The following is a 15,021-nucleotide window of genomic DNA, read 5'->3' as shown; positions in this document are numbered from 1 at the left end:
CTGTCAGCCTATACAAGCAGTGTATCTGGCTGTAACTGGCTTTTTCTAATTCTTCCAGAAGGCGTTCAGTCTCTTCCAAATTTCAAGTCTCTATTTGGAACCAGATAAATTTCACGCACAGCAAAGAATAAAAAGACACTTCAAATGTATTACACTGCTTAAAGCCTTACTTAGGCCTTATGCTTTGCAGAAAGCAATGACCATTCTCTCCAGAGATTCAATTCACTAATGACTTCATTAGACATTGCCTCTGTCTCTCGCTGGCGCTACAAATTCACTTATAAGACCTAGATGAACAGCTGTGCATACAGAAAATTAAATATACAAAACAATGCTCACTCATAGTGTTTGATTGAAATTTTTCTTGAAAACATTTTTGTTATGTTTTTGTGATGGTGCTCTCCTTGTTCTCCTCCCACCTCCCCAGCTTCCCTTTTTCATCCTGGCCTTGCTCTCAAGGCCTTGCAAAGGAAGCCGAAAACCAGCAGTACTGATAACAGTCTTGCTAAAACAGATTAATAACCATAAATCTGTCTCAGGCTAGGGGCTGAAAGATCTGATACCAGACCCCTGGTTCAACAGCAGAGGACTGGATGAACTTATGCCTAAAAGGTGTGTGTGTGTGTGTGTGTGTGTGTGTGTTTAACCCTACTCTCTATGCAGTCAATAAGTGTATCCAGCCATCTCAAATCTTGTTATGTCGCTGTCTTATTTACAATTCAGCTTTGTTATATCACTGTGTTATATCCATATTGTATCAATAAGTGTGTTCTAGCTTCTCTCCTTTGAGCACCGTATAATGTAGTTGTTTTCCATAATAATTTCACATCTATTCTTAGATGAACAATCAAGAAAAGACAAAACAACAAACAAAAAAACCCATGCTAAAATCAGCAGCACAACTAAGATTCCAGTTCAGAGAGCTTTGTTAGAAGCAAAAGTATTTCAGAATAAATTTCCCTCCTCATGGGGAGACGTCACTGTAGTCTTGTTATAGAAACAGTAGTATGGACACAATCCATCAGTCTGACATAACTACTCGTCTGTAACCACTGAATGATCCTCTGAAGTCAACTACTTCATAGTGAAATGTGTTTGATACAGACTGTGGGCTGACGCCTCAATGTATGGCTCTGCATATCAGGGAGAAGACATCGTGTGTACGTGTATAATGCAGATGATTTCTTGCTTCATGGAACTGAATAATCTGGAAAAATGCAGTGTGTCAGGAGAGATAAAAAAGAAGCAAAAGTGATTCTATTTCCTACATGTGCCATGTATAATGTCATATAAATATCACATTTTTTTTCTAATGCCTAATAGTGATGTGCTCTGGATTTCTGGCTGAGCAGGCACTTTTTCTCTGAATGCTGGAATATTTTGGTGATATTTAAGTTTTCTGGTTTGTAGCAAGAAAAACTATAGCACAAAGACTTCATGGAAGCTATAAAATAGTTTTCATTTCTTTCTTTTGAAAAGGCTGTTCATCATTAAATATCTTCCTAGGACTCTACAGCAGAAATCTCAGGACATGAAACATAAGACTTTAAGATGATATTGCTGTGCTGTTGAAAGTCTTTGTAAAAGTGCAGGTGTAAGAAAAGTTTGATCTGTGATTAGCCTAACCAGTCACATTTGTCTGCTAGCTTTAAAGCTTCTTTTAATCACAGGATATTCAGCCTTTGATGTGCATGGCTACCTTTCATCCCTTTTCCAAAACACTCTTCTCTGCCTTCCTTACATGCCAAGAACAAAATTCTCAGTCTTATTAAAATGCATGCATCAGGTATTTTTATTTATGTACAATTTTAACTTTTCTATTCTTGTCTAAATATAAGTTGTGATTGAATCCTGGCTTTTATCCTTTGCCTGTAAAAATATTCTTATCTATCCTTAGGGTCTGTTTTTGTTGCTGATTGATTAATCTTCTCATTATAATTCCAAGAAAGGTAGAAAAATCTTTTAATGAATTGTTAATACATTTCAAAACTTTACAGTGGACACGTATGTGGATTAAATTTTGCCATTTGGACTAGTATGCTGTGAATAGGCCTGCTGTGGCACTGATTGCTTCTTTTATTCTTGTCAGGTTTCCATCTATCTTAGCTAACAGTTATGCATATTGCTGGGATTTTCCTGGAAAGACTTTTAAGGTAGTATATTGGCCCTTGTGATCCCATTCCTTGCTCTCTAAGAGTTTGTCCAAGTGGCAAGTGGAGCATGTTCACAAGGAATCAGCATTAGGGGGCTTAAAGGTTGTGTCATACTTGCTGGGGTTGGCTTGATTTGATTCTGGAGTTGTGTGGCATAAAGTGCAACAGGTGAGATAGTGTATATGTAATGAAACATGCTTAATTCCCCTGCAGTTCTTGTGACTTGCTTCTGCTTTGATTCAGGCTTTTCTCCAGGTCTTTCTTTCTGATTTCCTGGCTCTGAATCCCAGTTCTTGAAATTTTCTCTATGGATTTGGCTGTGCTAGCATTGCTCTTTGCCCCCTCTGCACTTGCAGCAATATCAGGAAGAGGGTAATGCAAATAAACACCTGGAGCACAGCTGTCCAGGACCCTTTGGCATTACTGTCACTGTTGCTGCACACAGAATGCTGTGCTGCTCGTCCTTTTACATTTATTTTTAGATGAATTTTTACTTCATTGTAGGGTATGAACCTGCTGAGGGACTATTAGACTTAAAAACTGAGTCTTTGGTCTGTCAGTCCATACCATCTAGTGATTAATCCTTACTTTGTAATCAGTCTGAACAACGGGGGCCTTACACAGTAACTATCCATTAAGTGTTTATTGCAACAGAGTAAAAGTTATGCATTTCATTACAAGTATTAAAACCTGGGCCTAAGTTTGGAAAATGTATCTGCGCTGCGGATGTCTGATTCATTGTCAGAAGCATTTGGTGTCTGGGATCAACTGCTGGAAATCAGAGAAACAATAAGTGGCTCTGAGCTTTCATTTCCCTTTTTCTACCCAGTTGACAGCAAAATCCTACAATAATAGATTGAGTTACAATGGCATCTAATGATTTTCTGGGAAGCAGGGAATATACTTCGGCAGGGAACCAGGAGCTTTGTCACACTGAGGCTTCATGTGTGGAAGTTTAAAACCTCAGACTTTGGCAGTGAGAGACAAAGGTGTATTGAGGAAGGAATGGATAACCCTGCCATGTTCACCACCTTGCTCTTTACAGAAATTTGTTATGTCCTAAATTCAAATTACTGAATAATAATATGGAAATGTAAAGCAATTTATAGTAATTATAATCCAACTGAGGATTGCAGCCTGACTCTTATGTCACACATCTTTAGCTTTTCAATATAGACAAATTTCCTGGGATGTTGTTATCAACAGTTTTAAATAAAAACAAACAAACCATACTTAGTCTTTTTAAAGCAGCACTTTAAACAAAGTGCATCATTCTACTTAACCAATTGCCAAACAAACCGTGGAGGAGCAGAGTGGGGAGTTTGTAGCCTTTCCTGGGAAACCAAGGCTGGGTCTGGCTGTGCACAGTGTAGATGTGGACTGTTTTCTTTTGCCTTCTTTTTGTATCTCCTGGGTTTAAATAAAGCATATACCTATAAAAAGTTGTGATGTGCATGCAGTACCAGAAACAAATGCTTTCTTTTAATTAAAGTTTATTTATGCATGCTCTGTTAAGCAGAGGTGTAAAAATAGCAAGGTACTTTTCATATGTTTAATTTGGGGTCTGTTTTTTTTTTATTTTTGTATACTTGCTTGTTTGTTTTTGTGCTGTGGCAGTTGGATTTATAAGTTTTAAGTGTTTTAAATATCTGCCTACAGCAAGAATTTGTTCTCTTAAAACATTCTTTTTGTACTTGTGATTATTAGTTTTATTACTCTATATTTATTATCTTATTTATCAAGTTTGAGATATGGAAATAGCAATTTTTTATGTAAACAAACAAACAAACAAACAACAACAACAAAACAAACAGAAAAGTAAGGCCAGCAACTCCAACTGGTGATTTTACATTTGTTTGGCTGTTCCATGAAATGTACCTTCTCAAGCTTTGAGCTGAAGGACTTGGGATTCTGTGTCAAGCGCTACATACATATGATTGATTTCTGAAATTTTTTATATTCTTATGGATATTGAATCAATTTGGTGTGCTGGCATTTGTGTGCGTAACTCCTTATATATGATGATGATAATATACCCCTAACATTTTTAGTGACAGATGGATTGCTCAGATTGATCCAATTTGGATGATGATGTGCTAATTTGACAAAAAACAAAAACATGACAGGTGTGCTTCGTGTGTGATGCAGAAAGGGTATGTTATATTTGATGCTAGAGAGGAAGCAGTCTTGTGGTGTCTCAGATACACGTCTTACACAAGAGTGTAATTTGTGAGGTGCAAACTTGCAGAAATAACAGTGTTTTGGTATGAGGAGTTGTGTCAATAAATTTTATGTCTTTTATGTGCATCATGGGTAGGTAATGATCTTGTCTTTTTTCTTTATTTGCAAATAATGTATTGATTATCCAGTTGGGTTTAATAAGAAGGACCAAATGCAAACCATTTTCGAGTACCTTGCAAATAAATGAAATATAATGCATGGGCTTTTGATACCAGTAAAATGGATAAATTGCATCATTGAATTTAGTAATTTCTAGCTAAATTAATTTTATTTCTATATAGGTTTTTGTAGTTTCTCTCAGTAGTGGATCTACCCATTAGTTTGAAGAAATACAGCATTGCTTAACGCTTAAATGTCTAGCAGCAGCATAAAATCCCCAGAGTGGAAAGAGCCATAGTAACCCCTAGGAAGTAGCTGAGGAACGTACCTGGAAGGTGAGAGACCTGTGTTATCTGATTTTGTCATTCCACTGAGTCCTGGTAGGCTCCTCTTTGCAGCTATTCTACTTCTCAAGTTTTCTCCAGTCTCTCAGGCATCAAACAGCTGCCTTCACCTCCTCTGAATTTTATTTCATTCTAGAGGACAGAAAATAAAAATCTCAATTTTCTGTACAAATGGGGAAGATACTGCAGATCCTCTCAGAAATAAGTTGTCATAAAGTTCTCATTCTTTGGTTGGGGTTAGCACCTGCTCTCTGTTTCAGGATTGTTGCTTGTGGTCTTGGAACAAATAGTCGGTTTTACTTGATCTATGTTAGACATTTCTTGGTCCATAATTGCAGATGTGTAGGTAAAGGGATAAAATTTATCCTGAAATATCTGTGCACTCTTCAGAAGTGTCTATTAAAGCTGTCTGGAACATTAATGAAGTAAGTGTGAATTTGAGGATATGCATCTTCGTAAATTGAGAGATCACCAGAGGTTTTATAGTGATAGTTCCTATTCTTTTTTTTTTTTTTTTTTTTTTTTTTTTAATGATAATAATTATTTTTTTGCGGATAAAGGGGGGCAATAAAAACAAAATCTATCTGAACAGTAGGAATGAATGAATAAATAGTACACAGAAATTGGAAATAATTTTATAAACTGAACTGAAGTTAAAAGTTGATGCACATCCACTGTAATCTGCTTATAAGCAGTGATCTAGTAGAAGCAACCTTTCTAATCTTAAAGAATAATGTATATTTAGGTGCCTCTTCTTTTTATTTCTTTGGAAGTTTATGAAGAAATCTAAACTTCTATGTTAGTTACCTGGAAAAATGGACATTAGCCTTGAACATAACATCAGAGATGTTGCATTGCTGTACATTTTTCGTTGTTTTTTTTTTTTTTCAAATGGGAGTCCTCCTTTGTCATACGGTGTTGTGTTTTTTTTTTTTTCAAGTATCAATAGATTTCAGTTGACAACTGAAACATTTTAAATTGTTACATAAAAAGAATCCCAACAGAGGTAGATACACACAAATGTCCATACATGCCCTTTCAAGTTATTGAAATGTGGACAAGAAGGGGAAAATTGTTATGGGAAATCCAGTTTTCAAGTATTACAAATAGCTGATTAGCTTAAGTGGTTACTACGTTGGTTTACCACGGCTAAGATGGGATTTAAAACTCTGTTAGAGCAGAAAAATGAAAACTGTGCAATGATATCAGCTTTTTATTTGCTCATCAAAATTCTTATGCATGGCAGTACAGACAAGTAACTCCAACACCCTATGAGTGTCAGGTGAAGTGTATTTTCAGAGCTGTATGGAATGTCTTTGCTTACTGTATAATGTTTGCTACCTTGGCTGATCACAGAAATGTTAGTTTATGTGGGGAAAAAATGACAGAAATGGTAATCTTGAACAGAATTGGCATAGCGTACCTAGCAAGATCAGGCATTTTTCTCTCATGGAGGATAGAATGATGCTGTTGGATAATTTCAAAAGATGGCTGTAAGTCAGAAATAAAAGGAAACAGAGCAGCAGATTTGGTTTAGTCTTTATTTGTATTGCATGTTTGTTAGATCTACAGTAGATATTCTGCAGAAAATTATTCAGTGTGAACGGAATTAGGCTGTATCACATAAGGGCCTGGTGTGTCTAAAACAAGAATGTAGTTATGTTATCTGAGAGTGTATTACTGAGTGAAAGGATGCTACTGATCCTACTGAAATAAATAACCTTTGACTTGGTACAGCACAGATCTTATTCTCTGACTGTGGGGTCTGCGCAGTGCAACTTTCTCCCTTTTGTGAGGTCAGAGTGGACAAACTCCATTAATTAATATGGGTAGAAGGCAGTGGTGCAATTGTGAATATGATTACTCTGAACATAAAGTAATTTATTTCAAAATCCATTAGATCCAGTAATTATTCTCCTAGCATTTGAAAATCTTGGGACTAGGTGAGAGGTTAATTTTTTGATTAAGTGGCAGACATTTAACATTTTGTAAAATAAAGATAAAAAATAATATTCGGGTAATACATGAGTTTTAAAAGTGTTCAGATGGTGTGACTGGGGATAAAGGAGAGTTAGCCCTTTATTTTAGTGGGTAGAAAATGGATTATATTCTAGTAATGTGCATGCCTCCATTCTTGGGATTCAGTATGAAGCTTCTGAATTGCTTGATCTGAAATACAAAACAAACTAATGTAACTCCTGAAGTAATTTTCCATTACTCTCAAATTATCCATAACCTTATAATCCCTGTTGTACAACTGCTGTGCCTAATTATCGCTGTAGCTGTGAAGTCTATCTCCTTTCTTCATTTCAGTTATACACTAATAAAAATATGATTAATCTAGATACACTGATCAATCAACTTTATTGCTATATCTTATTTTACTGGAAGCTGTAAAAATATTTTTGAAGTTCTCCAATAAGAATTTCTCTGCTGTTTTCAGCATCATTTTGGTGTTAATACCTGGTTAATCATTAAGGCTTTGTTATTTGAACTAATACTGCCACTGCCACAGATTTATTTTCCTGTAACTGGCTGAGGTACAGAGGTGGGCTAAAATGATTAACCGAATGGCTTAAGCAGAATGTAATGCACCTACAAAGTAATTTGGTTTTCTTTTTTTGTCTAATCTTTCAGATTTGAATACAAACAGGATTTTTTTGTACTTGAAAGAAAGATTGGCTAGTAGATTCAATGTGGTGAGATGCTGGTCAGAATAGTATTTGTTGCTCTAGTATTGTATTGCACAGGCCAGTTTCTAGTTTCCAGCATCATAGCAGGAGAACTCTGTTCTTTATTTTTTATTTTTTAATTATTAACTACAATTAGAGAAGCATATTTTTCAAGCTTCTCTGTGTAAAGCCATCAAGCATTTTTAAATGTTAATGGGTCTTAAGAGGGTAGTTTGATACACCTTTTGTGTGGTTTCCTTGAAAATTAACTCGTTGAGTTCTGCCGATTAGGTATGTCATTCATTTTGGAAAGTTACCTGTAATGAGCATAATTCTACAAATACTGTTTCATCTCTTCATACGCTTCTAAGCAGTTTCTCTGATACAGACTTAAATCAGCATCCTTTTCAGGTGAAGTAAATTAATTTCTACTCACTATAGAAATGCAGTTTGTTATGGTCACACATTGTTTTTTAATTCCTTTGTTATTTGATAGATTGATCACCTTTCAGAGGACGAATATGCAAATTCTGCAGTTGTATTTTTTGCTTCATCAATTAGAACCTTAAGAATGTCTGATCTTCCTTGCTTTCTCCACTTGGGCGTAATTCTAAGCAGACTTGTCAGATTCCCTGTCGATGTTTTCAAGAGTTAGAATAGACTTGTGTTTTCTATCAAGGAGAATACTATTCATATGTATAAGAATACACATACATGAATACATATTGATCTATGATTGATCTATTCTGGATCCAAGTGCTTGGATATAGGGGTCCAGTCCCCTATGAGATGACAGAGTACTCGACCTAACCTCTGGAAACCTGCTGGTCACTTGTAAGACAAGTTCTTGTCAAGGCAAAGCAAGACAAATCCTACCTGCCCATAATCTTCAAATGTCTTGGACAGCCTTTGGAGCCTCAAATAGCATGAGGCACCTCTACTTTAGAGTCTGCCTCCTTTCAGTGGGGTGCTTAGGCTAGTCATCACATCCGGAAATCAAAGCTTATATTCAAAGCGGACCTTTTCTCTAAGCTCTCTTCACAGTATGGAATAGACTTCCAATGACTCTAAAAGGAGTGGAAGATGCTCGGCACTTCAAATGTGCACATTTAAATTCAGATGTCTCTGATATGGAACTGAGTTACAATCAAACATTGCCTTTGATCCACTAGACCTGTGTTTTCCTAAGGCTACCAAAACTCTGTGTTAAAAGATTTCAAAAATGCAACATCTGTGTATTCTGAAAGAAAGTAAGCACTTATTGGGAAGCACAGACATTTGAAAATAATCACAAAGGTCAAAAACTAAATGCCTTTGAAAATCAAATGTAAAAGAAAGAAGTGAATACCAGTGCATCTACTTTCAACCTCTGATATCACAATAATAAGCTTAAATTATTCCAAAACTCAAGGTAGAAGAATAGAATCATAGGAGAAAAGATTTGTAGCATGCCAGAAAAAATAATGAATGTGAATTGTGGACAACTGACAAACTTAGTTGTGTAAAAGAAGGTTAACTGATTGCTGTCCATTAAAAATATGAATTTTAAAATAGTAATATAATGAGAAGTCTACATAGAATCTTAATGTAAGCTGCAAAAATAAATTTAAATAGCAGTTCACTGGTCAATAAAACTAAGAGACGTGTTTCTCTCTATTGAAATATATTAAAAAAACAAACAAACAAGCATCCTCTCATCTTAATAACCTGGAATTCTAAAGAAATTCAGATGAAGATCAGCGCTTAAGTTTGACCAAATATCGAAATTTGTAGTTTTTTTCAGTGGTATGTTTGTGTTTTGCCCTGCTTATATCAATCGAACAAAAAAGAAACAAAGAAATGTAGATGAAGATTCTAGATGTTTCAGCATAGAAGAGCCTGAACCCAGCAGTCTCATAGTTGAGGTCAGTATTTGCCTGTTTTAAGGAGAGTAGACTCACATTCTTGGATCAGCCTCTCACCTTCTACATATTCCTCTCCTCATGTCCCTATCCATGTTACACATACACAAGAAGAATGCATACCCCAAAAGTCACCACCCCTGGAGGTTTTCAATAAATGTGTGGATATGGCACTGACAGATGGATTTGTGGATATGGTGGTGATGAGACAATGGTTGAACTGGATGACCTCAGAAGTCTTTTCCAACTTTAACGACTCCATGATTTTATGAATAAATATTCAATTAAAAAGGAAAGTTCTGCAATGTTATGTTTTTCTTTTATTTTGCAGGTGTATTTTTGTTTGTTTGTTTTTATTATTTATTTATTTATTTATTTATTTATTTTCATGTTCATTGGTCCTTAAATAAAAAAGGATCCCTTTTTCTCAAGTCTGTAGTCTTGGAAAATTTAGTTTTGACTAATGGTATTTAAGTGCATAAATGGTAATATATGTGGAAGGAAAAACTGAGTATGAAATGCCTGATGTGGGCGGGCAAGAACAACTTACCACTTGCTAAAAGTTCTGTCTGGGAGAACTGCATGGCCTGTAACAATAGAACTAATGGAATTAATTTGTTATAGATTTTATAAATTAAAGCAATGCAGAGAAATAATAATAATAATAATAATAATCATCATCATCATCATCATCATCATCTGCATTATTATTTGTTTTTTCCTAGCAATGTAGTCTCCAAAACAACTATTGAAAAAATATTTTAAACTAAAGACATAGCATCATACTTCGTGATTTCAAGTTAGGTTATTTCTAATGAATAGTAGATCACCAGAAGCATATTTGAAGTCATATGAAAACAATACATACCTAAGGGAATTTTGCTCTATTATCCTAATTTCCTCATTTTAACTAATTGATTAGATTATTTCAAATGCTTGTTCTAAATTCTTTTCTATCACATGTAAATTTCCTCCTTAGTGAAAATTTCACAAGCCTTTAAATATCACGAAAGTGGTACTAGAAGCTATTGTTAATATGAAAAGACAATACAAAAAGAATACAAGAATGTTACAGTATCTTTTACCCAGCACTGAAAACATGTGGCCAGAATTTCTCTTTTCTCACTGATGTAAAGAAGGTTCAAGTGAGACAACTCAGCTTCACTGGTTCTGATAAAGTTACCATGCTTCACGCCTTTTGCAAATGTTCTTACCTGTAGCCAGTGACAGTAGAAGACTACATCAATTAGAGCTTCCTAAATTTTCCATCTGTCTCTTATTTTTCAAGCTGTCTTTAATCTTTATTTCTCTATGTCAATTTTTTCATGAAATAAAATAAGAAATACTTTCTAGTAGCATTTGCACAAACTGCAGAGAAAAGGGGAGCAGACCATTCTAGTTGCTATTTCAGATATATAAATTTTAATTTTAATTATATAAATTTTAGCTCAACTGCTAATGGTCAGCTGCCAGGCTCTGAGGAGAGTGATGTGGCATAGGAGGAGAAATGGAGAAGGTCCTAAGAGGAACCTAAGTTTCCTCAGGGAGCTGGTTGAGTCACCATCCCTGGATGTGTTTAAAAGCTGTTTGGATGTGGTGCTCAGGGACATGATTTAGCGGAGGGTTGTTAGTTAGGGTAGTATGGTCAGGTTGTGGTTGGACTCGATGATCTTTACGGTCTTTTCCAACCTGAGCAATTCTATGATTCTATGATATGCATATCAAACTCATATAAGCTGTCTCTTCCATTGCAAACCATGTTTTTTTGAGGAAAATAGAAAAAAAACAACGTTAAAAGGCTTCTAATGTTTTTTTCTTCTATCTCTGGCAGTATATTTATGGATGCATACTTTTGAGCATTTGCTGTCACATGAAGTGTTAGCATTTGAAAAGATACTGCAAGTTTAATTGTGTTTTCTTGTAGGATGTGGAAATACAAAATGCGTTTACTTAAAATGTTTTAACTTCACGTAAAAAGGTCTATAGAACATTGCAAATGCAGAACAAATTTAATAAGAAATGTAAAATGATAACATAAAAGATTTGAAAACATTCTCATGTTCCATATTGTGATGTTAAATTATATGTCATAATGGGATAGTAATACAGTGATAATTGCAGGTGATCTGCTTTGGTGTAGGTGATTTGGGAACAAATATTGACACAACAGTCTTGTCAATCTATTAAGATCCTATTACCTGCTCTGATAAGAAAATATAAGCCAGTTTTTATGTGTACATGACTACTATTTGATAAAGAATCTTCCTGGAATCGTGCATGATACCAACCTTACAGGTGTTACACTTATGGATTTGATGAAACTGCTGCAGGAAATTATGGATTGACAGTGTTGCTGTATTACTACTACAAGCTTAGTTTTTCCTATCCATTAGAATGACTGACGTTGTTTCTACACATCTAGAAGTAAGGATCTAGATTTGAAAAGTGAATGCAAGCAGTACAGGGACAAAGGAGAACTTAACTCCAATGTGTTATTTTTCAAATATAAAAAGCTGAAATGAATAATTTAAAAAAGTAATTTGTTTTTAATTACTTGAGTTGTTCTAACGCTGTACATTGTTTTTAACCTTTTCCCTCCTTTTGCCAGTCCCACTAATTTACTCGGTATCATATTTGAACTTTAATCGTGTCTGAACATATCTTCCTTCTTCAGTCTTCAAATGTTTAATTGTAGTTGTATGTGTCTGTTCATATATATGCTTATGCAGAGAGGAGGATGGCTGAATGCAACTGAAACTTCTTTAAGTGAAATTAAACTGTTTTAAGAAAATATGTGGAATTACCATAGTCAACTTGGATTCAAGCTGACTTTGAAACTGTGCCTTATTGGTATTGCTCTTATGCTCTTTGTTTTGTTTGGCGTAGTTTTTTCTTTCATTTATTTGTTTTTAGTTGTACTGAGCTCTGCTACTGTAAGAGAAAATGAGTTTCAATATTGAGCAGCTATGTTTGTACCAGTCAGTTCTATGGCAACAGTGGTGTGAGAATCTTATGTATTATGTAGTATCTTTGACTTCTCGTGTTCACACGTTACTGCTTTACTAACATAAAACTCTACGTTGAGCTTAGTTGAACTGTTCTGAATGAAACTACTTCTAGGATCAAAAAACCAACAACAAAATACTTAAAAATGAAAAGATTCAGGTGGGAGTTGCAGGATGAACTTAGGCTGAAGAAGAGAAATTTGGGTTCTCATTTTAAGTGTGACATTGCTCATACTCTGAAAATGCCGTAGAAAATTATTAATGAAATTGTATGCCTTTCATTTGGTACTTTTTCCAGCAGTAGAGCCTTTGCACTGCACAGAACACTTCACATGTTCCTGCTGAAGGACAACCAGCTGCTTGGCTCCTTGGAGCAGAGAGAACAGCAATCTTCTTGGTTGAGACATGATATTCTGTGCTTTTCTTCATAGGGATGATATAAAGGCGACACAAAAATTGTAGATGGAGATTGAGAAGCAAGTTTAAAATACAGATGTACAAGCTGAGACGGATTGGGCTGAGAAGTGATGCAGCAAAAAGCAGGTATGTTGTAGAAAGTGCTAATTCTTGAGTATACATAAGAGGTACCAATTTAAAATTAGGTAGAATTATAAAATAATACTAAGCCTTTGTAAAACTTTAAATAGATTATTTTTCTCAGTTTCTGACTCTCTCAAAACTGCAGTCTGTACAACAGACAGATTCCTGGATTGACCTGCTATTATTTCCTTAGGAGCCTTTTATTTGAACACAGCATCCTTCAACTATTCAACAGAAGACCTTGAACTTTGCTTCTGCTCGTAGCAGAGGTTTTTCTGAGAATATTTTTAACAAGTCTTCTTTTCTTTTATGGATGCTTCTAGAATACATATGATACTAGTTTCCTTGGAGACTGACATGCAGTCAGTACAATGGCCTTATAGCACCTGTAAATCAAACTTTGAAAGAAGACACTGTTCTTGTTAGTAGGAATGATATTTATGCATGGTGGTGAAAGAAAAGTGCTTTACTTCCTGCCTGTCTTCTGGAGAATGGGATGGCAGTATTCCCACATAGAGCCTGGAGGTGTATCATGAGACTATGTCGAGTAGTGAAAGCTGAGTGGACTGTCTGCCTAGCAGAGTTCAGACACTGGGATTTATTGAAATATAACATAGGGATGCATTTAACTTGTAGAATTAAGGTCTTGTATTGCTAATGATTTTGTGGCTGAAATAGTTACTGAGTTAACAGTACAAGCATCACAAAATTTTAAATATGAAAAGACATTTTAGTAATTCGGATCAGCTTGAACATTCTTAGGCAACCTTTGTTCGTGCTGTCACAGATCTTGTAATCTTCAATTACTCCTTTTTGTTTCCTCATGCTGTGTGAATAGATAGGACACATGCACCATGATGAGTTCAGATTTGTTTTCTGAAACTCAAATACTTCATTTTTCTCTTCTCTCACAGCATGATTATGGGACATGCCCTGATGCTTTCCTAGTCTTTTTAACTTTTGTCTACATTTGAAGACATTATTAGATTTGGCAGTTAGAAATTTCGTCAACATTTAGATTCCCGGATCTTATCTCACATAGAAACAAGATGAAAAGATATATTTGCTTTTAGATTAACTACAGATTCAACAAGGGCTGAAACTAAATAATTGGAGACTTAACTGTGAAGCAGGTGATGTAGTATGAGTGAGAAAGGCTTCACACTGAAACAGACGTGAGAATTCAGCAGTCTAACAGCACTTGTGCAAATAACAATTACACATAAAATCCATATATTTTATGCTTTAATACTATTGCTGTTCCTGCCAATGTCAACACCCAAGTTTTCTGTGACTAAGTTTTAGGGAAAAGTTCCCTGGAATAGACAACAGCTAAAAGTTTCCAACTGTAGCTACGAACAATTTAACAAACGTATCAAATACCCTTCACAGTTGGAGAAATTGTAAGGCTGTGGTGCTCAAAGGTTCGGTTGAAGTAAAAAAGCTGTGGGCTAATTGCCTGAGATAATAAGGGAATTCTTTTGACTTCCCCCTCTTGTTTTTTGTTTTTTTATGTTAAGGGAATTGGGCAAGGGAAACCCATCATTGAGGAAAAAATGGTTGTTTCAGCTTACCATGGCACTTCCAAGTGAAAAGGAAGGTATCACCTCCTGTATTAGTTTATTATCAACAACTTCAGGGTTTATACTGTTGACATCTACAATTAGAAAAGCTTCAGCTGAATGAGATTTGATCAGATCTTGTGTTACCATAGGGCAATCCTAGTTCTTGTCTCTTTGTGCTATCTTTTGTAATATGATGTTGTAAATACATGGCCATTTTTAATTAAATGCTTTCCTGTACCTATCAGCCACTTTGTATAGGCTTCCAGGTGTTATGCAGAATTAATTACTTTCATCCAGTAAAAAGCTTTTTCATGTCTACTATGGATAGTTAATTCTCTCTTTGCATTTCCTCCAACATCTGCAGCTCTCAGAATGCCTCAGTCTAGTTTATTGTCAGTGAATGAGTGCAGGTATCGGGTCTTTTTTTCATAGGTCAGTTTTGTTGCAATTGCTACTCAAGCAACTATCTGGCCAGATAGCAGTGCCACACATGAATTATGT

General features: G+C 35.3%; 1 long non-coding RNA gene across 1 annotated transcript in view; it reads left to right on the top strand.

Moving 5' to 3' along the window:
* The window catches only part of LOC140255327 (uncharacterized), a 39,096-nt gene extending 26,147 nt beyond the window's left edge, over positions 1–12,949 (top strand). Inside the window, exon 3 of the long non-coding RNA XR_011904451.1 lies at positions 12,847–12,949. This is a non-coding gene — a long non-coding RNA (uncharacterized lncRNA). The remainder of the gene's footprint in view (positions 1–12,846) is intronic.
* Positions 12,950–15,021: the final 2,072 nt, after the last annotated feature.

Source organism: Excalfactoria chinensis, chromosome 8 (assembly GCF_039878825.1).
Source record: "Excalfactoria chinensis isolate bCotChi1 chromosome 8, bCotChi1.hap2, whole genome shotgun sequence".
In the NCBI taxonomy this organism is placed as follows: domain Eukaryota; kingdom Metazoa; phylum Chordata; class Aves; order Galliformes; family Phasianidae; genus Excalfactoria; species Excalfactoria chinensis.
Note: the sequence above shows the minus strand (reverse complement) of the source record. Positions and strands in the feature narration are given on the sequence as shown.